Source organism: Pinus tabuliformis, chromosome 8, assembly GCF_031772625.1.
Source record: "Pinus tabuliformis cultivar Carrire ecotype Pingquan chromosome 8, CPIR1, whole genome shotgun sequence".
Classification (NCBI taxonomy): domain Eukaryota; kingdom Viridiplantae; phylum Streptophyta; class Pinopsida; order Pinales; family Pinaceae; genus Pinus; species Pinus tabuliformis.
Window position 1 is genome coordinate 1,359,682,715 of NC_142294.1, and position 25,211 is coordinate 1,359,707,925.

At 41.0% G+C, this 25,211-nt stretch overlaps 2 pseudogenes; both read left to right on the forward strand.

Annotated features, from left to right (window-relative positions):
* Positions 1 to 4,514: 4,514 nt before the first annotated feature.
* LOC149240537 (protein disulfide-isomerase like 2-2 pseudogene) lies at positions 4,515 to 5,175 on the forward strand (annotated as a pseudogene).
* A 3,216-nt stretch (positions 5,176 to 8,391) lies between these two features.
* LOC149240538 (protein disulfide isomerase-like 2-3 pseudogene) lies at positions 8,392 to 14,276 on the forward strand (annotated as a pseudogene).
* The last annotated feature ends 10,935 nt before the right edge of the window (positions 14,277 to 25,211 follow it).

Sequence of the window (25,211 nt, forward strand, 5' to 3'; positions counted from 1 at the left end):
TACCTATGTGAGGCTATTTGGAGGGCTCGCCAGATGTCTAACAACATGAAGCTGATACAATTCTAGACCACTCTTAAGGAAAGGTCCTTGAGGTTGTGTTGTAGCCACTACAACACCACCCAAATGTTTGGGCATATTCAAAATATTGGGTACCCCACTACTCACTCCGAACTTCTAGGGTTTGTTGATAGGACCCCAATCGGTTTCTTTCCCAACAACCTTGCCTATCCAAACCCTTTGGTGCGCCCACTCATGTTTCATGAATAAAATTCAGACATCATGTCTTATCTCAGATGTAGGCCTCAAAATCGCATCAGGGTTTCAAAGGTCAATGGATTCATTAATAAGTTAAGAGTCTCTCATGATTTTAAAACTCATCTTCACATGATTCACATCGTGATCAATAGATTTCCTATTTTTGAGTAGGCATACATGAAATTTGGCTTTCCTTACGATTGGCAGTATTGAGGTTTGGGAAAAACCCTAAATGGGAAAAGGTGATCCCTCTCCTTCTTTGACCTAACTCGCCTCCCGCTAAGAGTGTGTTTCCATCGACATTGTCGGGCATCATAGGAGAGATGGTTGCATGTTATATTCCCCTAGGTTCTTGGTTGGCCCTACACCTCCACATGAGCATTAGGGCTTGCAAAGATTATATACTACCCTTGCATCCTTGTAGCTCTAGACATATGTGATTGAAGTACTCATGTCGTTTTAAGCTCTTCTTGACTCACCCTGAAGCATGATCACACATATGCATAAGGGTTTGTGATAATACATCATGACAGTAACCCTGCTTTGTCTTGGTCCTCATCCCCTCGAGTGAATTAAGATTCCTCAAATTTCCATATTACCCTACGCCCTTAAATCTATAACTGCTGCATTGCTTTCGACATCACATAAATTGCTTCCAATTCATAAGTCTAGTAAGGTTCCTAAATGTTGTGTTGATTTTCAGACTCGAGCACCTCTTGTTTTACTCGTATAATTTAGTTGCGATTTTACTATCACCTCCAAATGAAATTATTTTCATGGTTTTAATTATTTATCCCTTTTTCTTTGCAGGGATTTAAATGGAGCATAAGGGGTATCATATGTTGAAAATGGCAAGAAGAAATGCTAAAAATAGAACTGCTAAAAATAGCACTGCTAAAGATAGAAGTTTGAGTACCAGTGCTGGATTGGGCAACAGGGAATGAAAAATGGAAGTGCTAAAAATAGAAGTTTTATTTTTAGCAGTTCAGGATGGATTCCTATTTTAGTCAGTCCCTGGACTAAAAATAGGAAGTAAAATTTGAATTTGATATCAACAACAGTTTGAAAATTAATTAATTAATTCATCTTGAGTTAATTAGTTAAGGAAAATCAAACTTGAAGTCTATGTGAGGACATGCAACAGTTTCTCCTTTGATTGAGGAATTTATCATCAGTTAAAGAGATAAGAGTGAGTTTTAATATTGAGTTGTAATCAGTTGACTTAGTTTAACTTAGTCAAGTCCAGTTAGATTAATTTAACAGTTTGTTAAATTAATGAGAGTTAATTTAGTTAATGCTTGCATGCATGTAACTGTTGCACTTCAAATAACTGAATATTCTCTCATAAATAACGCATGCATGTCAGTTCAGAGAAAGACCCAGTTGAGATCAGAGGAGGGACAGTGTACTATCAGTTGGATGGATTTTTCCTATAAAGGAAAATCATCCAAGTAGAAGGATGAAGGTTCCTTTAGGATTGTGTAGTTTTACAAGGCGTGAGATCAGTGTTACACTTGGTAACAGGAGGATCACCCAGGAAAAACTACGCAAAGAAATAGGAGGCTTGGAGGGCAGAGGATAAGGCTTAGGAGAAGTCTTGATTGCCCATGAGGATTTAGGAGGATTGCACTGAGAGCTGGCTAGCTGTGAGAGCTAAGGCTTTGTGTAATCCTGATGTATTTCCACCTTCATCTGTGAGGATTGTATTGAGAGTTGGCTAGTTGTGTGAGAGCTAAGGCTTTGTATAAATCCTATGATTGATAATACAGAGATGGGGTTTTAGGCTGGTGCTTTCCCCAGGTTATATCTTCTATGTTATGGTTGATTACTTCTCATTCTCAGTTATATTTGTTCATACTTGATGTTGCTCATGTTCAATTAAGCTTCCGTAAAGTTTATGGTAGATGTAGATCTAGTATTATGATTTAGTACATTGCATATATCAGTTTGATCTACAGGTGAAATTTCTACATGATATCAGTGACCTAGCTGATTTGTAGAAATTTTTTAGATGGTATCGGAGAAAAGGTGATCAAAGGAGGGAACAGTATACTGAAAGGAAATTTCAAAGTTTTGAGTTTTGGGCCGAGAGTTTGCAAAGAAGATATGAAAATTTATGTAAAAAAAATTCAGAAACAAATAGCATATTTGGATTCCTTGCGGAAAAACACCCATATTAAAAAAAAATCGGCTAAATTGGAGTTCGGATGAGGAAGATATCGCTGATTTAAAATCAACTCTTTTTCCAGAAAATTTCGTGACGGTAGGAAAGTGGAAACAGATTGGTGTGCTAGCCAATAACCAGTATGCACTTGAGGTACAAGATGCATGCAAAGACTTGAGGAGCAAGGCAAAGGTTAGATACTTGGTGGTTGAGAGGGAGAGTAAATTAAGTAGCTTCAGGAGGTTGTGGAGCAGCCACAATAGGGGAAGCTAAGTGGAGATCGAGTAGGGACATCTACTCATGTAGAGACCTTCAGTAGGGGGAAACTTCAAGTCGGTGAGCTAAGGGATCACATGCAGCCATACCTCTAGGTAGGAGGCGGGGCGATGTGGAGTGATCGTCCCAAGGAGGAGGGGCAGGATCCTTGAGGTACCCAACCTCTTTGATTCGACTTTACTACAGGAGCCCCGATGAAGAGTAGCAGGACTGACTGATTGGGTAGAGATAGATGCGAATGGAGCAACAGAGAGAGCTACAGTACAGGAATCCCAAGATAGCGCAGAGCTAGTAGGTTGCAGCAATGCAAGAGGCACAAGTGTGTTGCACTAGTGAAGGATGGCACAGAGAGGTGTGCAACAGTGCGAGATGCATGGAGATGTTGCAGTAGCGCAGAGGTCAGAGAGGGATCACTTGTCAGCAGCAGGTAGAGCTTCAACATCAGAGTATGTTTCTAGCCCAACAGAGAGGTTAGTTGGGAGTTTTTTTGTTCTAAGAGTTTCTGGAGCAACACACTTGGTAGAAGTGTTGCATGCAGAATATTCTGAAGGTACAGGATTGGGTTCGAGAGGAAGCCTTTCTTGTTGAGAGGGAGTGTTGAAAATGGCAACAAGAAATGCTAAAAATAGAAGTGCTAAAAATAGCAGTTTGAGTACCAGTGCTGGATTGGGCAACAGGGAATGAAAAATGGAAGTGCTAAAAATAGAAGTTCTATTTTTAGCAGTTCAGGATGGATTCCTATTTTAGTCAGTCCCTGGACTAAAAATAGGAAGTAAAATTCGAATTTGATATCAACAGCAGTTTGAAAATTAATTAATTAATTCATCTTGAGTTAATTAGTTAAGGAAAATCAAACTTGAAGTCTATGTGAGGACATGCAACAGTTTCTCCTTTGATTGAGGAATTTATCCATCAGTTAAAGAGATAAGAGTGAGTTGTAATATTGAGTTGTATTCAGTTGACTTAGTTTAACTTAGTCAAGTCCAGTTAGATTAATTTTATAGTTTGTTAAAGTAATGAGAGTTCAGTTAGTTAATGCTTGCATGCATGTAACTGCTACACTTTAGATAACTGAATATTCTCTCATAAATAACTCATGCATGTCAGTTCAGAGAAAGACCCAGTTGAGATCAGAGGAGGGACAATGTACTATCAGTTGGATGGATTTTTCCTATAAAGGAAAATCATCCAAGTATAAGGATGAAGGTTCCTTGAGGATTGTGCAGTTTTACAAGGTGTGAGATCAGTGTTACACTTTGTAACAGGAGGAGCACCCATGAAAAACTGCACAAGGAAATAGGAGGCTTGGAGGGTAGAGGAGAAGGCTTAGGAGAAGTCTTGATTTCCTGTGAGCATCTAGGAGGATTGCACTGAGAGCTGGCTAGCTGTGAGAGCTAAGGCTTTGTGTAATCCTAATGTATTTCCACCTTCATCTATGAGGATTGTACTGAGAGCTGGCTAGCTGTGTGAGAGCTAAGGCTTTGTATAAATCCTATGATTGATAATACAGAGATGGGGTTTTAGGCTAGTGCTTTCCCCAGGTTATATCTTCTGTGTTATGGTTGATTACTTCTCATTCTTAGTTATATCTGTTCATGCTTGATGTTGCTCATGTTAAATTAAGCTTTTGCAAAGTTTATGGTAGATGTAGATCTAGTATTATGCTTTAGTACATTGCATATATCAGTTTGATCTGCAGGTGAAATTTCTACATGATATCAGTGAGCTAGCTGATTTGTAGAGAAAATTCTACATCATATGGGCATCGCAAGTTCTCAATTCTGACACAGGTGTCCTTGTTGAGTTTTTGCACCATGTTATGGCCATTGAATACGAAATCAAGGGGTTTCCAACCATTAAGGTATTTACTCCTGGCAAACCCCCATTAGACTATCAAAGAGAAAGGGATGCAAAACAATAGCAAAATTTGCAAGTCAACAGTTGAAAATTGTTGTTAAAGACCAGCTAAATGGGAAGACTGGATCAAATAAGAAAAGTTCATCAAGTCCATCAATAGAACTCACTTCAAGCAACTTTAATGACATTGTCCTCAAAAGTAAAGATAAATGGCTTGTTGAATGTTATGCTCCCTGGTGTGGACACTGCAAAAAACTTGCTCTAGAGTGGAAGAAAGCCGCAAATAGCTTGAAGGGCAAGGTGAATATGGGTCACGTCAATTGTGATGAGGAGAAGAGTTTGATGAGTAGGTTCAATGTGCAAGGCTTTCCTACAATCTTGGTCTTTGGTTCTGATAAGGAGAGTCCAGTTCCTATGAAGGTGCAAGGACAACTTCTGTGATTGAATCCTTTGCCCTTGAGCAGCTTGAGATGAATGTTTCTCCTTTGGAAGTGATGGAGCTTACAAGCCAGGATGTATTGGGAGCCAAACATGCTTCTTTAGCAATCTGTTTTGTTAGTTTCCTACCTGACATTTTAGACACCAATGGCACCATCGATGGTTTAAGGAGGATGTCCAGATAGGCTTGTGCTTTGAAGAAATTGCCTTCTCTAACAAAACAATAAACTAGTCCAAATATAGAGAGTGTACCTTTCCTGTGAATTTCTCTGCCTCGATCCTCTCGACCTTCAGTTTCTCGAATTCTATGGAAAACACATCAGAGTCTAATAGAATCTTCAAACTCTCTGCTATCTTTTCTGCGAGCTTGATGGTGAGGGGGTCGTCGGCTATGACTAAATCCAAAGCACCATCCTCAAAATAATTGCAAAGGATCTGGTCCTTTAATTCAAGCTTGGAAATTCCCCTCTCTATCAACCACTTGGCTTCGGAAACACGAAACCTTAATGCAATAGAAGAGCCTTCCAAGATCACATTCTCCAGAAATGTACCTAAACTATTTACAAAAAACCTTGACTCAATCAATCACAGTGCAGCAATGGGTTATGCGTTGAAGTCACATTTGAACAGGATGGTCAATAGGACGCATGCTATGCCACTGTGAACAAATTGAGAATGAATTAAATAATTATCACAACACCTGAACGTTATAATGATGCCCATGCAGAAGCCGAAATATTTTTCTCGTCAAAGGATACCAAGTCATGGAGGGGATGAGATGAACTAACCGTTAATAGTGCTTCTCGATATTGATGAAAAACAGATAAAGTTTGGCAATGGTTCTCAGAACTCAGATAACAAAATTGCTCGCATGAGTAGTTGCCCATGCCCATACAACCACGCCAAATCACTCAGCAAAAGGAGATCACTATGTGTGAGACCCATGAGGGAGCAAGAAGAAAAGTTTCAATACTCTTTTGGCATTCCTAAAGTTGTTGGCGGGATCCTGGTTACACAAGCTTGGAATCACGCACTCCATCTCAGATTGTCTTTCGGGATCAGGATCATCAGACCAAACTCAGAAGTGGAGTGTTTTCTCTCACTAGTCGCTAAGTCAGACTTCGCACCTTGAGGAAAGAAAATAGAAGTGTGACCTCACTTAAAATGCTACTATGCGATCAATGGTCGCTAAGTCACACTTGGAGACCTCGGGTTGGTGCCCAGCAGATGTGACCTGCACTGCATGGTGACCTGGCAATCTCCAGGGGGGTCACACTTTTGAATAAGTCGATGGGTCACATTACAATCCCTTAGGCGAGCTTCTTGGGAGTGCAACTAGCCAGCAGTTGCGACCATGTGACCTTCGGTAAGTCAGGTACCCACATAGGTCACGAGGTCGCGTTTTGTGTGTTAGTGAAAGCAGCCATGGATGCGACTTAATAGTGGTGCGACTATGCGACTATGGGAAAGTAACAAATCACTCCCAAAAGTGTGACTCTACATTGTTATGAATAAACTAAGTGAATGGCCTTTTAATAATTGGACCCAACATGGCTTGTCAGACTATGTCAAAGAATGCAAGCCCAAGTATAAGCTGAAATTGAATTTAAATGTAAAGGTCAGGTGCTTAGAGTTGATGGTTGGTTGAGAAAAGAGAAGCAAATGCCTCTCATATAAAACGTGTCTTCTTCTACCCGGTGACATTCCACACTCAAGACTGAAAAAGGTTGGTCCATCTATAGGCACTTTAAGCGCCAATGTAGATTGGCCATGCTGCCTACATATGAAGCATAATTCTCACCCAAGGGAGAAGCTCAAGGAATTTGGTGATTTGTATTTAAGAAAATATTCCTGAGAGCTTAAAGGAAGGAGGTCAATGCCTGATGAACATAGGTCCTGCCAGCTTTTCTACGAGTCCCAAACCAAGATATATGTCATGCAATGAGCATAAGGGACCTTTTCTACTATACACCAGATGAAGGGACATGCAACATTGAAATATAGTGGCTAACCACGCGCTGCTCACACCTTTTCCCAAAGATCCTATTGTATAAATTTGATTCATGAAAGCAAGGAAGAGGTTAAGGTTTAGAATCACTATGATTTTAACCCATGAAGAATGATATGAAGACTCTGCAAATCCACCCACTCTGACACTGCCATAGCACAGGATAGGACTATCCAGGGGTCCAAAGTTGATTTCGGTTTTTCGTGATTATTGTTATTTATTTATCTATGGTTACATTTATGGTGTGGCTCTTCAATTATCATCGTTTATAACTATGGTTACTGTCTTACAGGTTATAGGAGAGTGAGATATTACAGGTTATAGGAGAGTGAGAGCTTCAACCTATGAGGAGAGATCTAGGGTTACTTACGGGAATCCCTGCAGCTAGGATGCCCAATCAGTAAATAAGTTGGCTTCGCATGACTAATCTAGACACTATAGAAACAACAATGGCATTCCTCGAAGCCAAGGGGCCACACAATTTGGTCTTGTACTCTGGCAACCACCTTGGTGACAAGCATTCTAGGATCCACAAGAACCCTCTACAACTTCGTCTTCTTTTCATCATAATGTAAATGTTCTCCTATGATGTCAGCAGTTAAGCTCAGAGAAATTATGAATGTATTAGGCAGTAGGTTTGAGAGGGTAGTGAGGAAGCTCAAGAGGCATGAAGGTAGTTGAAAGGGCATGAGGGAAGGCCAAAGGTGAAGGTAGGTGAATGGTCACATAACCTTTATAAATGTCCCCTCATCCCTCACCAAAAAAGGGACTTTAGCACCTGAGTTGAGGCCAATAGAGATAGTTGATTGATGCTTGAGAGCTAAGCCCACTAAGCTCTTGGTAGCTAGGAGAGTGGGTTTGTAGTAGGGCTAGGGTTTTGACATCGAGCAATGGTATGAACATCCCATGTTCCACTATTGGGTATTGACCAATTTCATGATATGTATTTGAAGTTGCATCATATTAATAAGATGTTTTCTTTTATCTTTGGCACTGATTCCCATGCTCACTCATGGTCGTTGTATTAGCTGTCTGGTACCTCACCATATTTGTATGTGTGCTTTCATATATGTAAGATGTTATGTTTTGATACATAGTGGTTGCATGTATGTTTCGCTTTCGAATCTGTGTTTAATTTTTCCTTGCCATGTCGATGACCTATTGTGAACTAATTCGCAATTGACCTCCGACATGTTCCTGTTTATTATGTCTGATGGGGTTTTAGCTCACTAATCACTCTCATCATTTATCTCTTCTTATCGTTGTTGTGACTTGTTTAAACCTCTTTCTGCAATTTGTCAATCTTGGGCTGATTTTGTTCTGCTACCCGAGCACTTCACTCTCGCCCCACTCTGGCATCTTCTCATTTGATAACCAAGAGTAGAAAATATTCATGGCGGTAGCCGGGACCACATCCTATCCAAACATTGTGAGGTCTAATTGGGACTATACACGGGGAGACCCCTTACTCGTTGGCGATACATTTTGGCCCGTCAAAAAATTGGCACTAGAAGGAGGGCCAGTTGAAAAGATGAGCCCTTTCAGCCTACAGTTTAGTCTCATATCTATTAATGGCTCTGACCAGAATCTTGTTCTCGAGGTGTTTGTTTCGTTTGTCTATTTTTCAATTTTCCATTCCCCAAGAGCAGCTCCATCCCTTGTCTCAGTTAAGGTTTGATGGTGAGGATGGAACACCTTTAATCGAGCACATTTCTGACTTCCTCGAGTTTTGTGAGTCTTTTGAGATCGACGATGAAGAGTTTGCTTGTGCATTTTTCTCCCTCACCCTTGAGGGTTGTGCCAAGAAATGGTGCCACACGTTGCCAACAGCGTCCATTTGTTCATTCGAGCAACTCGTCGGTAATCTCCAACAAGCATTTGATAGGTACGATTTTCAATATGTGTTAAAGAGGATAAATGAGCTTAGTATGAAACCTAAGGAATCTTTAGAGGATTTTTCTTTCAGATATGTGAATCTTTGTTTTGAATTTCCTGAAAGTGATGTCGACTGGGCGTATTTGAATATTAATTATCAATGATTAGTTCTCATTTCTTTACAACATTTTCAATTAGAAATAAGTCATGTTTCGCACGAGTATCATCATAATTTGAAAATTACAAAGTGTCCAAATTATACCCGTAATTTTGTTTTGCCTATCTCTCTGAATCTGGAACAACCTCAACCCCCCGAGGAAGAGATTACTATTTGTGGGATTTCTCATTCTCCTCTTGATTTGTTACATAATAATATTGTGGTCGTAAATGGTGCAAACGATGAACAATTATTTCTGGGAAACGGATCTGATGGTCTCGCCTCTAAATCCCTCATACATTCTTTTGGTCTTGAATCTGAAAATTACATAACATCTCTTCCTACTGATGGAACCCCAATCGAGTCCATTCAACATACATCTCACTATATCTTGGGTTCTCATTTACCTGCACATGATGTCTTTGGTCTTGGCTCAGGTAAAGTTGATTGTCCTATCAAATCCATGGACTACATCAGGCCTACAAATTCTTCTTTCTCTTTGGTGAACGTAAACAAGTCGAATGTGGGTTTAGGTACGTTTAGTGCCCCTTCATCTAACCCTTTGCATCCATTCTACCCTAATTTCGTCCATGGGTTCACTGCACCAGTGGTTTCTTCAGAACATTCACATCTTTATCTTGCTCGCATTGATTGTAATCATGTACATGGGGGTGATGTTTCATAGTCAAGGGATACAGAGTTTGAATCCCTTATGCTTGATCTTTTCCACTCATAGTCTTTGATAGGTGAAGGAGAGGGCCATGCATCTCACCTAGCTCAAGCTGGTTCTCTCATTAATCCCTTTTCACTCCCAATCCAAGAAGAGCCTTATGTGTCAGATACCCAACTTGATCAAACTGGTGATTTCAACAATTCTCATTTTATCAGGAATATATTTGCTCATGCCTCTGGTGATTATCCTACGTATTTGTCTATTGATCCTATGAAGCCACCAGAATTCGCTGACCCACCTTTGAAATGTTTAGGGACTCATTAGGAATTTGAGGCACTTCAGGTTCCACTCATGGTTATGTTAGGTTCTGACGTTCCTGATGAGACCCTTGAACCAAGTCAAATTAGGGTTTTTGCGCATCGCGCTCCTCACAGCATCATCTTGCGAGATGCGAGCTTGTCTTGGAAACCCTTTGATTCGAGCAATGTCTCTATGAGAAAATATTTCCATCACCTTTCTACTAATGCGCATCAACCTCTATACCCTAATTTGTTTGCTGAAGGGAGTGCTTTGCCCATTGTCTCGAATCTTTTTGATTCTCTCCCAACCAATACAGTCTATCAACATACACAATCAAATGATGTCTTACAATATCCTATAGGGGAAGGGGAAAATATCCTGACCTCCCCTCTACCTGAGACTCTTTCGGTTGATTCAGTTCAGTTTTGGGAATCTAAAGAATATGATCTATCGAGCTGCTGATCTGTCAATATTTAAACGATGAATCCAATCCATAATATTTTCACTGACAGTTACCCAGTCACAACCAACAATAACCCTATACACCCATCTACAAATCTTGCGAAGCTACCAATATTGGATGGCATGTCGTTTGAATTTTTAGAGGTTGGTTAGACAATGAGGCACTTCAGCTTCTGCTGATGGTTATGTTCGGTCCTCATGTCCTTGATGAATTCCATGAACAATTTCAAACTAGGGTTTCTGAAATTAGGGTTTCTGTGTTTGAATCCTCAGGGATCTCAGTTACACCCGACAGTGGCCCCTCATCTCAGGGTTATCAAGTTGATCATCCTCTACATCATGATAGGATTGTTGATTAGATCAATCAGGTAGATTCCTTTACTAGCCGGCAACATCTTGCCTTACTTGCATTGGATTTAGGGTTAAGCATAAATGGATGTATGTTATGGCTGGATGACTATAAATTTCACGCTTGTGGTTCGGTTTACCAGGATTGGGTTGCAATTCGCATTGAAAGGTCTTCTCTGACACATTTCCCTGTAGGTGGACAAGATGTTCTTGTTGTAGTGCATGCTTTACAGGTAAACATGTTATGTTTTGCACAACTCTTTCCACAAATTCTAATTGTTGTCATCCTTTTTCTTTGTAGGTTGGGAACTTCTGCGGTGGCTACATTTGAAGTTTGATTTCACATAAAATGACCTATGCTTTGGTTAAATTAGGTTTCGGGGTTTTAGACTAGTTAAGTTTTAGTTTCTCTTATTAGTTCGATGATTAGAGTTTGTTTTATGATTTAAATTTTTCATTTTCTCTACTGTTGGTAGTTAGTTCCCTGCTTGTTATTTTTGCACTCATGTCCTTGCATTTTTTTATTGTTGCATGGAATTCATGAAATCTCTGCATATGCATTGCATTGGTCCTTTAATTCCAAGTGGTTGATCTCTTCTACACATAACATTACATTGCATCATTAGGTCTGTCTGCTGCATTAAATCATACACTTTCCTTCTTGCTTGGCACACACACCTTTGATCTAGCCTAGAAATTTCCCCTCTGTTGCATGCCGCTACATGAGCCTTTGTGAACCTGAAGTTTTCAAACCTCTGGTGCCATGAATAGCTTTCTAGCACCTTTTTTCTCTTGCTCCAGCCTCAAGGTGCATTGCTTCGACCTCTTCACACATGTTTGAAAGCCCTAGGAGAGTTTCCTAGTCACCTTAATCCTAGAGCTAAAACCCTAGCCCTAATGATGGTGTGAAGTTGTGATGGTTACACCGATGAGTAGCCTCTCTTGGAACCAATCATCAAAGTTGCATCCTTGAGATCTCTCCTACGAGTCTAATTTATTAACAGGGAAGATAAGAACAAGTTACGCATGGGAAACCCTAATCTATTTGAATGACCTATACCCATAACTTGAACCTAGTTCCCAACATGGTCTTGATTGTTTCAATGACTTATGTTCTTTTTCACTTGTTGAGTGGAAATGAGATGTGGAAGCTTGGCATGAGGGAAAACCTAAATCATGATGTCTCTTAGTTTCTGTCAAACAAGAAACCACCTATCTTACTCGTAAAATAAGTCAAGATCCCTCATCCGCCCTACCACAATGAACGCCTAGAAATAATAGAAAATGCACATGTAAAAGAAAATGAAACCAAATAAAGGGTAAAGGATCAAGAAAGGCTTCTTGCGCAGAGAGGTAATGCAACGACTCTGTCGGGGTACTGACCAGGCTCGCTAGCAGCAGAGCAACGTTTGTGATTTCTTGGAGTGACTCTACCGGGGTACTGTCCAGGCCCGCTGGCAATGGAGCAACACCAAAAAATTACTTTTTAAGTTTTGAATACAATAAGCCCTCTACCCTGTTCTTTACACCATCATCAACTACTGGCATGTATGAACTGTCAATGAGGCATTTACTAACTGGAAAGACCTAGCGGAGGTACGAGGGAAGGCATATCTGCAAAGGTCGTGGCAATGCAAGAGATGCCCATAACGTCTGTTCAATATTCCCTTGCAACATTATTCGCGCTCACACTGCTACAGGGGTGTTGACAGAGATATTATATTCTACCAGTGGTTTGCCAATTGTTGTAGCCACTACAACACCACAAACTTTTTTGGGCATATTCAAAATTTTGGGTACCCCACTACTCACCCCGAACTTCTAGGGTTTGTTGATATGACCACAACCGGTTTCTCTCCCAGAAACCTTGCCTATCCAACTCCTTTGGTGCGCCCACTCACGTTTCATGCATAACATTCATGCATCATGTCTTATCTTAGATGTAGGCCTCAAAATCGCATTAAGGTTTCGAAGGTCAATGGCTTCATTAATGCATTAAGAGTCTCTCATGATTTTAAAACTCATCTTCACATGATTCACATCACGATCAGTAGATGTCCTATATTTGAGTAGGCATACATGCAATTTGGCTTTCCTTACGATTGGCAGTATTGAGGTTTGGGAAAAACCCTAGATGGGAAAAGGTGATCCCTCTCCTGCTTTGACCTAACTCACCTCCTGCTAAGAGTGTGTTTCCATCTACATTGTTGGGCATCATAGGAGAGATGGTTTCATGTTATATTCCCCTAGGTTCTTGATTGGACCTAAACCTCCACATGAGCATTAGGGCTTTCAAAGATTATATACTACCCTTGCATCCTTGTAGCTCTAGAAATATGTGATTGAAGTACTCATGTCGCTTTAAGCTCTTCTTGAATCACCCTGAAGCATGATCACACATATGCATAAGGGTTTGTGTTAATACATCATGACAATAACCTTGCTTTGTCTTGGTCCTCGTCCCCTTGAGTGCATTAAGATTCCTCAAATTTCCCTATTACCCCATGCCCTTGAATCTATAACTGCTCCATTGCTTTTGGCATCACATAAATTGTTGCCAATTCATAAGTCCGGTAAGGTGCCTAAATGTTGTGTTGATTTTCAGACTCGAGCACCTCTTGTTTTACTCATATAATTTAGTTTCAATTTTACTATCACCTACAGATGAAATTATTTTCATGGTTTTAATTATTTATCCCTTTTTCTTTGCAAGGATTTAAATGGAGCATAAGGGGTATCATATGGGCATCACAGGTTCTAAATTCTGATAGGGGTGTCCTTGTTGAGTTTTTGCACCATGGTATTGTCATTGAATATGGAATCAAGGGGTTTCCAACCACTAAGGTATTTACTCCTGGCAAACCCCCATTAGACTATCAAAGAGAAAGGGATGCAAAAAAATAGCAGAATTTGCAATTCAGCAGTTGAAAAATATTATTAAAGACTAGCTAAATGGGAAGACTAGATCAAATAAGAAAAGTTCATAAAGTTCATTAGTAGAACTCACTTCAAGAAAATTTAATGACATTGTCTTCAAAAATAAATATCAATGGTTTGTTGAATGTTATGCTCCATGGTGTGGACGCTGCGAAAAACTTGCTCCAGAGTCACGGAAGAAAGTCGCAAATAGATTTAAGGGCAAGGTGAATATGGGTCACGTCAATTGTGATGAGGGGAAGAGTTTGATAAGCAGGTTCAATGTGCAAGGTTTTCCTACAATCTTGGTCTTTGGGTATAATAAGGAGAGTCCAATTCTTATGAAGGTGCAAGGACAACTTCTGTGATTGAATCCCTTTCCCTTGAGTAGCTTGAGACAAATGTTTCTCCTCCAGAAGTGATGGAGCTTACAAGCCAGGATGTATTGGGAGCCAAACGTGCTTCTTCAACAATCTATTTGGTTAGTTTCCTGCCCGTTTTAGACACCAATGGCACCATTGATGGTTTAAGGAGGATGTCCAGATAGGCTTGCGCTTTGAAGCAATTTCCTTCTCCAGCAGAACAATAAACTGCTCCAAATATAGAGAGTGTACCTTTCCTTTGAATTTCTCTGCCTTGGTCCTCTCGACCTTCAGTTTCTCCAATTCTGTGGAAAACACATCCGAGTCTAAGAGAATATGCAAACTCTCTACTATCTGTTCCACAAGCTTGATGCTGAGGGGATAGTCGGCTATGATTGGATCTAGAGCACCATCCTCAAAATAATTGCTCAGGATCTGATCCTTTAATTCAAGCTTGGAAATTCCCTTATCTATCAACCACTTGGCTTCGGAAACATGAAACCTTAATGCAACAAAAGATCCTTCCATGATTACATTCTCCAAAAATGTACCTAAACTATTTGCAAAAAACCTTGACTCGAGCAATCATAGTGGAGCAACATGTTATGCTTTGAATTCACATTTGAATAGGACAGTCAATAGGACGCATGCCATTCCGTTGTGCACAAAATGACAATGAATTAAATAATTCTCACAACACATGAACGTTATAGGGATGCCCACGCAGAAGCTGAAATATTGTTCTCGTCGAAGGATATCAAGCCATGGAGGGGATGAGATGAACTAACCATTAATAGTGCTTCTCAATCCTGATGAAACACAGACAAAGTTTGGCAATGGTTCTCAGAACTCAGATGACAAAACCGCTTGCATGAGTAGTTTCCCATGCCCATACAACCACACCAAATCACTTAGCAAAAGGAGATCACTGCGTGTGAGACCCATAAGGGAGCAAGAAGAAAAATTTCAATACTCTTTCGGCGTTCCTAAAGTTGTTGGCAGGATCCTGGCTACACAAGGTTGGAATCACGCGCTCCATCTCATACTATCTTTCAGGATCAGGATCATCAGACCAAACACAGAAGTGGAGTGTTTTCTCTCACTAGTCGCTAAGTCGGGCTTCACGCCTTGAGGAAAGAAACTAGAAGTGCGGCCTCATTCAAAATGCTACTATGTGACCAATGGTCGCTAAGTCACACTTGAAGACCTCAGGCTGGTGCCCAGGAGATGCGACTTGTGCTGCATGGTGACCTCTCCAGGGGTTCGCACTTTTGACTAAGTCATTGGGTCGCATGACAATCCCTCAGGTGAGCTTCTCGGAAGTGCAACTACCCAGGAGTTGCGACCATGCGACCTTCGGTAAGTTGGTCTCCCACATAGGTCACAAGGTCACGTTTTGTGCCTTAGTGAAAGCAGTCAGGGATGTGACTTAATAACGGTGCGACTATGGGAAAATAACAAATCACTCCCAGAAGTGTGACTCTACGCTGTTATGAATAAACTAAGTGAACGACCTTTTAATAATTGGACCCAACATGGCTTGTCAGACTATGTCAAAGAATGTAGGCCCGATTATAAGCCGAAATTGAAATTAAATGTAAAGGTCAGGTGCTTAGAGTTGATGGTTGGTTGAGAAAAGAGAAGAAAATTCTTCTCATATAAAATGTGTCTTCTTCTACCTGGCGACATTCCACACTCAAGAATCAGAAAGGCTAGTCCATCTACAGGCACTTTAAGCGGCAATGTAGATTGTCCATGCTGCCTACATATGAAGCATAATTCTCACCCAAGGGCGAACCTCAAGGAATTTGGTGATTTGTATTTAAGAAAATATTCCTGAGAGCTTAAAGGAAGGAGGTCAATGTCTGATGAACATAGGTCCTGCCAGTTTTTCTACGAGTCCCAAACCAAGATATATGTCATGCAATGAGCATAAGGGACCTTTTCTACTATACACTAGATGAAGGGACATGAAGCATTGAAATGTAGTGGCTAACCACGCGCTCCTCACACCTTTGCCCAAAGATCCTATTGTATAAATTTGATTCATGAAAGCAAGGAAGAGGTTAAGGTTTAGATTCACTATGATTTTAACCCATGAATAATGATATGAAGACTCTGCAAATCCACCCACTCTCACATTGCCATAGCATAGGATAGGACTATCCAGGGGTCCAAAGTTGATTTCGGTTTTTTGTGATTATTGTTATTTATTTATCTATCGTTACATTTATGGTGTGACTCTTCAATTATCATCATGTATAACTATGGTTACTGTCTTACAGGTTATAGGAGAGCAAGAGCTTCAACCTATGAGGAGAGATCTAGGGTTACTTGTGGGAAGCCCTACAGCTAGGATGCCCAGTCAGTAAATAAGTCGGCTCTGCGTGATTGATTGAGACACTATGGCAACTGCAATGGCATTCCTCGCAGCTAACGGTCCACACAATTTGATCTTGTACTTTGGGAACTGGTTTGATGACAAGCATTCTAGGATCCACAAGAACCCCCTACAACTTCGTGTTCTTTTCATCATAATGTAAATGTTCTTCTATGATGTCAGCAGTTAAGCTGAGAGAAATTACGCCTATACTAGGCAGTAGGTTTGAGAGGGCAGTGAGGAAGCTCAAGAGGAATGAAGGTAGTTGAAACATCATGAGGGAAGGCCAAAGGTCAAGATAGGTGAATGGTCACATAACCTCTATAGATGTCCCCTCATTCCTCACCAAAAAAGGGACTTTAGCACTTGAGTTGAGGCCAATAGAGATAGTTTATTGATGCTTGAGAGTTGAGGCCACTCAGCTCTTGGTAGCTAGGAGAGTGTGTTTGCAGTAGGGCTAGGGTTTTGACATTGGGCAATGGTATGAACAACCCATGTTCCACTATTGGGTATTGACCAATTGCATGATATGTATTTGAAGTTGCAACATATTAATAAGATGTTTTCTTTTATCTTTGGCACTGATTCCCATGCTCACTCATGGTCATTGTATTAGATGTCTGGTACCTCACCATATTTGTATGTGTGCTTTCATATACGCAAGATGTTATGTTTTGATACATAGTGGTTGCATTCACTTTAGAATTTGTGTTTACTTTTTCCTTGCCATGTCGGTGACCTATTGTGAACTACTTCGCAATTGAACTCTGACATGTTCCTTTGATACATAGTGGTTGCATTCACTTTAGAATTTGTGTTTACTTTTTCCTTGCCATGTCGGTGACCTATTGTGAACTACTTTGCAATTGAACTCTGACATGTTCCTGTTTATTATGTCCGATGGGGTTTTAGCTCACTAATCACTCTCATCGTTTGTCTCTTCTCATCATTGTTGTGACTTGTTTAAACCTATTTCTGCAATTTTTCAATCTTGGGCTAATTTTATTCCACTGCCCAAGCACTTCACTCTTGCCCCACTCTGGAACCTTCTCATTTGATAACCAAGAGAAGAAAAACTTCACGGCAGTAGCCAGGGCCACATACTGGATGGGGCTCTTATCCCAAACGGTGTGAGGCTTAATTGGGACTTTACACTGGGGAGACCCCTTACTCATTGGCGGTACATTTTGGCCTGTCAATAGGTGGTTCATAAAATGGTGGGAGTTACATCAGAACCCAATGATGGATGAGGTTAAAAGAGAGTTTGTACTGGAATTCAAGCTTCCTCTAATGAATCAGAAAGGGTTGTCAAAGTTGTGCGAGATAAAGCAGTGAGAGGGAGAAACTTCTTGGGAAATAATGCAAAGGTTTAAGGACACAATTAGTAAGCTCATTTATACCATAGAACCAAATCACCATAGGGATTAGTTCATCAAAGCATTGTTACCCCTCACCCGGACGTCATTGACACAACAGAAGATCGAGATGCTACTAGATGCCCTAGAGAAAGCAACTCGAATAGAGGTTATGCTAGCGTATACACATGAATATCAGGGGGGGGAATGCTTTACATGACCCCTCTATATTATGTCTTTAGCACCAAATTGAAAGTATAACAGAGAAGCTGAAATATCTACAACCAGCGTACCCAGAAGGACCAAATGTGTGGTGTACCAATTACCTCGTGGAAGGTCCCATTTCCAAGGAGTGCCCAAGGCTAAGGGGTGTGGGTGCCACGTCAGATCTAGGGGGACCATCGCCCCCCCCCCCCCACGGCAGGAGTCGTAGTGGTAGGATCACAAGGAGCATATCTTGGTCGCAACCAACTAGAGTATTGTGAAGTGTGTAGGGGGTATGGACACCCTCCTCGCCTATGCAAGATATTGCAACATTGTTATAATGTCCCAAATAACAACTATTGTGAGTTTTACATGTCCACAACCCACCACACTGACAAGTGTAGAGCGTTAGATGTGCTAGTGGATCGGTTAGACTGCTAAAATTTTTGGATCAACGAGACTGCTCCATGCGGGCAAGGAGGGGGAGGAACAAGAGGAGGAAGTGCAGGGGGCATAGGCACTATTCGTTGTTACAACTGTGACCAGGAGGGGCATGTTGCATAGGATTTCCCTCTACCGAGGAGACCCTGGTGCTCTTAGTGCAAGGTTAATGCCCATGCAATGGAATATTGTCTAGAGATGATCGCAAGATGGGAGGAGCGAATAGAGAATGGGGGGCGAATTTGATCAATGCAGAGCCTAGGATCACAGAGGTAGCCCTGCTATCCAATATTAACATAGTTACACATGGAGAAAAGAAGACTAGAGATGACCAGGGCACTCCAAACCAACCCACAATCATTCGAGTAACCTCCACAAAGCGGCCATATAACTCTGAGCAGTAGAAACAATACTACAAAGAGGCAACAAAATTGTTTGACAATTTGACTGAAGGCACATGATTATCAAAAGGGAAGACAGAGTCTCATAAAGACAAGACTCCATACCTTCTAAAATCCACCATTGTTAGACCTATTAAGGAATGGTTCAAGCTATTCTTGCAAAATGTCAATGATGATCATATGCTGGAGAAACTACAGAGAAGCTTGAGAGAAGCTATACTGGAGGAAGAAGATGAAGGGGGGACAATCTCTACCAACTTGCCTGAAAGGCACACTAGAAGAGTAAGGATAAATAAGAAGAGAATGAGGAGGGAATTCAGAATCATTGCTCAGATTTTAAGATCAAGGACACTATGTTAGATCTGGGCTCTGATGTCAACATCCTACCAAGAAAGACGTGGGAAGCACTAGGGAAACCTCAGCTAACATTCTCACTAATCCAGTTGCGAATGGCCAATCAATACTTTATACTTCCAATTGGGATATTGGAGGACATGGAGGTAGATGTAGCAGTAGTAAAGATACATGTGGATTTCAAAGTGATCGATATTATGGGAGACAATGATTCTTACCCAACACTACTAGGTATCGATTTGGCCTATTGTTATAGACATTTTTGGGCACTACAACCCCAAGAATAAAATGTCCATAAACCAAGGGCTCCTAAGTCCCTAAAAGTGTTGTTCTGACCCCTAAAGGAACAAGGTCAACTGATTACAACTTCTCCTAGAAGTTCTCCATGGAAAACTACTCAGAACTGGTCAAAACAGGATCATTTCACCTGCTCCATAGGCAAAGTGTGTTGCATTGCACCTAAGTACTCTCAGTGGGTGCGTTGCATTTCAAAAAGCCCTTCTATGGGGTGCGATGGGCGAGAAGAGACAAATGGCAGTGTCAATCTGCGAGGTGGAGAAGCATGGAATCTTCCAGAAACTTCTCCTGTGACACTTGCCTCTCTGAATTCGACCAAAGATGAGTAAGAGATCATCAATCTCCAAGTGGAAGTAAGAACTATCAGAGGGAAGACACTAATCAAATCACAAGCTGACTCATCCCCCTTACAGATATCTATATATGGATCCCTCATCCCAGAGATCCAGAGGCGGGAATTTTGCATCTTGTAAGGAATTGTTGTTGGTTTCTTGAGGCAACTTCATAGTGTTGGGTGATCTAAGCTTTGTATGAGGTGAAGAAGGGCTTACTTGCTGAGAGGATGATGCTGGGTCAGAACAACTGGTTGTAACTCTCTTGGCTCTTTCTTGATTATCAATAAAGCTATTCAAGTTTTCCTCCATACCCTTGTGTAATCTATGTTTTTGTGCATTTGTATGGTCAATTTACATATGATCCTAGATTATTTATGATAATAGATCCATGTTCTTGTATAGTGTTATGCTTCTTTGATTCTACAGGTACTCTGTGAAGCTGGGTATACGAGAAAGCAAGTAGCAAAGGACTATCAGAAGAGAGAGGAATCGAGCAAGGAACCAAGTGCAAGACAGAGGTTGGTCTCCTTTATTTTTCTCTCATCTATCTTTCATAAAGGAAAATGAAAGTAGTTTTACTTTGTTTGTTTCTAAGGTAGCTACCACACCTTAGTGGGATTAGCAGTTCTGCATAGACACTTTTCCCTGTGAAAAAATGGCGACTCCACTGGGGAGCGACTAGATTGATTGTTTATCTACATTTGTTTACTTTATAAACTTACAAACGGAGCCTGAAGTTGAGCCAGGTAGCCTTCGAATTGCATTTGCTCTGCAAATGCAAAGTAGATAAATGCCGCTTCAGTCAATCTCCAGGTTTTGTTTATGAATTAAACAACTGATTTACAAACTCTCTAATTTTTCTTGTGGTGGCTCTAGTAACCTCCTTAGATCTACCCCTGTTGTTGATTTACTGATTACCACTTGCTCGACCAAAATCCCTGAACTGAACTGCAAACTGTGACCCGGAACCCAATCAAAGTCTCGTCCCTGGTCTAGCACACTGTTTGTTCTGTGAATCTGAAATTCAGTGCACTTCCCGAGTGTAGCAGGTGCGTTGCATTTCAGTTTCACTGTGTTACAGGTGCGCTGAACAGACAAGGCCTTGTTCCTAAATTTTGGTTTCTGTGTTCATTCTTTTCAGTTCTATTCATGAGTTTTGCTGCCTGTAGTCAGTACACCTCTATTTGAAACCCCTTTCCTTGCTGTTATTCCGCCTCTATTGTGCAAAGAACTGTAAATGTTTTTGTGTATTTGTTGAGTCATTTTCAGTTCTCCTTTGCAAAAAAGTAACGTAATTGTACTGTCGTTTCTTGATTTGAAAGTGTCGCAAGTGTCGTTTTCAGTCATAGAAGTGAGTCTGATTTCTCTTGATAGTCGATTACCCTGTTACCATTGTATTTGATCTGAATTAGTAGTTTTCTTAGTGTCGAAAGCAAGTTTTCATTTCCAAATCGCAAAGTGTTGTCATTGTCTTCATTTTGATTTTGGAAAAAAAGAGCTTGTTAGTAATTATCGCTTTGAAAATAATTCAGATTTGCGCATTAGCTTTCTTTTTATCATTCACATATTAAGAAGGCTGAAAACAAATACATGCATGTGCATTTGCATTTAGATTGTTTGATTGGTTTGATTTAGGACAGTGCATATAGTGTGTGCTCTTTGCTCTTTGTTGAAAGAATACTGTCTATCTTTCCTTAGTAGCTAGGATTTTCATGGCATAAAGAAGATAAAAAGATTGTTTATCATCTTAGATTGCATTTTAGGAATTGTATATATACATTACGCGGTGAACCTGAAAGGCAAATTTCTTAAGCAAGATCAACTTAAAATAAATTTAATGAATCTAACAATGCTTTGGAACCTAACGCACAACATCTAGAAGTCTAGGCTAGAGACGTATTCCGGTGTCGTAAAGCCTGGTAACTGTTGTTTTCACTATTGGTTGGGTGATTCCTCCACTTTGAGATGATAAGTGCCAGTACGGACTTGTGCTCCCACGTACCGTCGAGTATATTTTGGGAGACCACAATAGGCTTAATCCTTTATCCATAGGAAGCCGTGTCTACTGCCCTATTGATCGCAATGCACTGAACACAGCATTCGGGAAGATTGACTTCCGTACCGTAAAAAGTATTCTGCAGTTTTGCGATTGGTTTGGTAATCCCTCTACCTAGATTTCCAGAGCAGTCCCTTTCATTCCTTTTCAGACTCAACAGAAAAGGTCCATCTGAGCACTTGTCACTTCAGGCTCATTAAAAATCGAAGGCAACTAGAGTCATCTTTTGTTTTTTCTCGACTCTTTAAAATTGAAAAAACAAGTTGTGTCAAAGTGTCTAAAATTTATTTTAAACGGAATAATCATTACCTTTCCTACATTGGTCTTAGGTTGAGATAACAGAGTCCACCAACCAAGGAATTCCCCTTGGAGGAAATCCTAGTCCCTTCTCCTCTTGGGGAGATGTTGGTGCGCCCCATATGGCCACATTTTCGCTTCCAGGATTGACAATAGGCTTGCCGGTATGGCTCTTCTCAACCTCTATCGTTCAGAACACCGCAATTCCTGAACAATCGAGTCAGCAACTAGACAACTCCAGAGCTACCCCCCAACCCTTTACTTCGTCTAATTCTTCCTCTCCTCCTTCCTCTTCGCTTGATGAGGCTGGTAAAGCCAAAAATCAAGTACCTGAGAAGAAGAAGGAAAATAAGAAGAAAGAGAAGAAGAAGAAGGAGCCAAAGGCGAAAAGGGGCAACCAAGCGTCGTCTAGCGAAAATCTACACACTGCACCGACCAGGCCTAAATTGCCATGTGTCATTTGCAAAGGAGACCACTATCATAGAGATTGTCCCTGCATCCCTCGGATCTTAAGGGACTGGTCTCCTCGTTTGCACAACCCGGTGTCGTCAACCTCTGATGATCATGTTGATAACACACCGTCGACTAGTGAAAGTGAAGCCCCTGGACAAAAAGGAAAATACAGAGTTATTTGTAAATTGTGCGAAGGCGATTATGCCATCCACCATTGTCCCTTCTTAGATGAGGCTAAAAGAGTTTTGGACGATCGTCCGGTTTCACCGTTACGACTTCCTCCTAGATATAAAAAACTCTTGCCAAGTCCATCACTAGTTGAGAATCCGGCTGACCGGCCCAAGTGGTCGGTCGAAGCGTCTATCATTGAGGATAAACCATTTGAATCCACACCAGACGAAAGTCAAAAGGTTGAGGCAGCAGTTGACTCGGTCTTGCCTTCAGAGGTTCCATCTTCAGATGATACAGTCACCGAAGAGAACAAGGATGACACCGTCCAAATTATTTTCGTAAGCACAGACTCCGATGAACATGGGGGAAATTTACCCATTCCTTTACCGCAGGAAGGAAGTTCGTCAGAGTCGTACCCGGCCGTCTATTCGGTCCCACCTCCAAGCAACCTAGTTGTTTCCTTCGATTGGAATCAACTAGGCAGACCCCGTTTACCAGCTAGTGTACCATTCCGAATCATTACTCAAATATATAGAATGGTTATGGCCGGTACCATCATTGATGAAGGGGCTTCTGTGAGTATCCTTTCCTCGACTGCTTGGAAAGCGCTTGGTTCGCCATCGCTTTTGCCTGAGATGAGAAATCTAACAGGCTTTGACAAAGGAACCAGTCGACCGTTAGGGATCCTTCCCAATGTGCCCATAACATTGAGAGGGAAAACCGTTCAAATGAACGTAATGGTAGTCCAAGGACCCCTAGATTATAATCTACTCCTTGGACGAGACTATATTTATTGCATGGGAGCAATTGTCTCCTCACTCTTTAGAGTAATGTGTTTTCCGCACGAAGGAAGAGTGGTCAAGCTCGTAGACCAGCTTTCATTCCCCGGTTCACGCATAGCAAATAGTCATATACCATCCCTGAATGGTCTTTTCATGCAAGGAATGTCTCATCAATCCCCAGTCCGTCCACCTGATGAGCGCGAGTGATTCGGGGGACATGACTGAAACCCAGGGGGCATGCACCCTGGTCTGCTTCGGCAGGAAAACTTCGGGTATAGAGTAGGTTTCCGCGAGAGATATATGACTAGTCTGGTACTCCCGACGTGATTGGAAAAGGGGGTTCGACTGGAACAAGATTCCCTCGTCAAAGTTATGTGGGCGAATTGTCTCACCTTTGTCTATTTTGGTAGACATCGCCGAAGAAGTGTTTTGTTTGCGGTGTGAATAGAACAATCTTTGGTAACCTGAAAGAGGTAGACCTTTCCTGATAAAACAAATGTTTTGTCTGAGATTTGAAGGGTGACCTTGAAACTCTGTTTTATACCTGGGGGCTTGCAAACCTTTTGGCGTGCAAGCGAAGAGCGATTATTTATCTGTTTTTTGGATTGGTCGTTTCCTAGCTTGTATAAAGAAAGGATGTGGGGCAAAGATTTGAAAAATTGCCATTTTTAAATGAGACATTCTTATTATACAACTGGATCGAGCGGTTTTAGGACATAGTTCAAGCTCGTTAAAAAATAAACATAAGTCATGAGCAAATGTTTCCCCCAGTGTTTAAGCTCAATAAAAAAAAATGAACCGATTTCCGGTAAATAACCATCGTGAATGTAGTACTTCAGAATTTAAAGCCTTGGTCGTGTTCTCACCATCACCTCCACTTTGTATTGGCCGATCATTCACCTCCATTCGATTGTTTACCCCTTTTGAGGAACAGCTGTGAAGAGTGATCCTATTAGCCATCCTTGTAACACTGTCGTGATTGGAAAATTCCAAACCTTACCTGGAATCAACTGTTACCCAATTTTATCACTCGTTCCTCAAAGACGAGTCTCCTTTAAGCTCTTTTCAACTGACTCATAAAATATGAAAAGATTGCTGAGCCATTGGCCTCTCCAGCTCGTTAAAGGGACAGGAAGTGCTATCCCTCCTTTAGATTTTAATCTTTTTGGACCTGAGGGATTATTACACAAAAATATCGAGCGCTTGTTTTGTTCGGCTCGTTAAAAGTATCGAAAATTCATCCCTTCTGTATTGTTTTATACTTTTTCGGACTTAAGGGATTAGATGACAAAAAAGGATTTTTAGAGTTTCCTTTACGTTCCTTTTTAGACTCTCTAAAATTGAAAAGGATCGAGTTATCTTTGTCGTTAAACTCGCTAAAACTTAATAGCGACAAACTTGTCTATAGACGAGAACGAGTTTCACTATTGCTAGGCTCGTTAAAACATAGCGATGGGGCCGAAGGGAAAATTATAGAACAAGCATATGTTATCCTCCTCAAGCTTGACAAAAATAAAGAGGTACTGGTCAGCAATGACTGGGGAAAAATTGGGAAGAAAACTTGAAGAAACTTTGTTGGTAGCAAGTCGCTCTT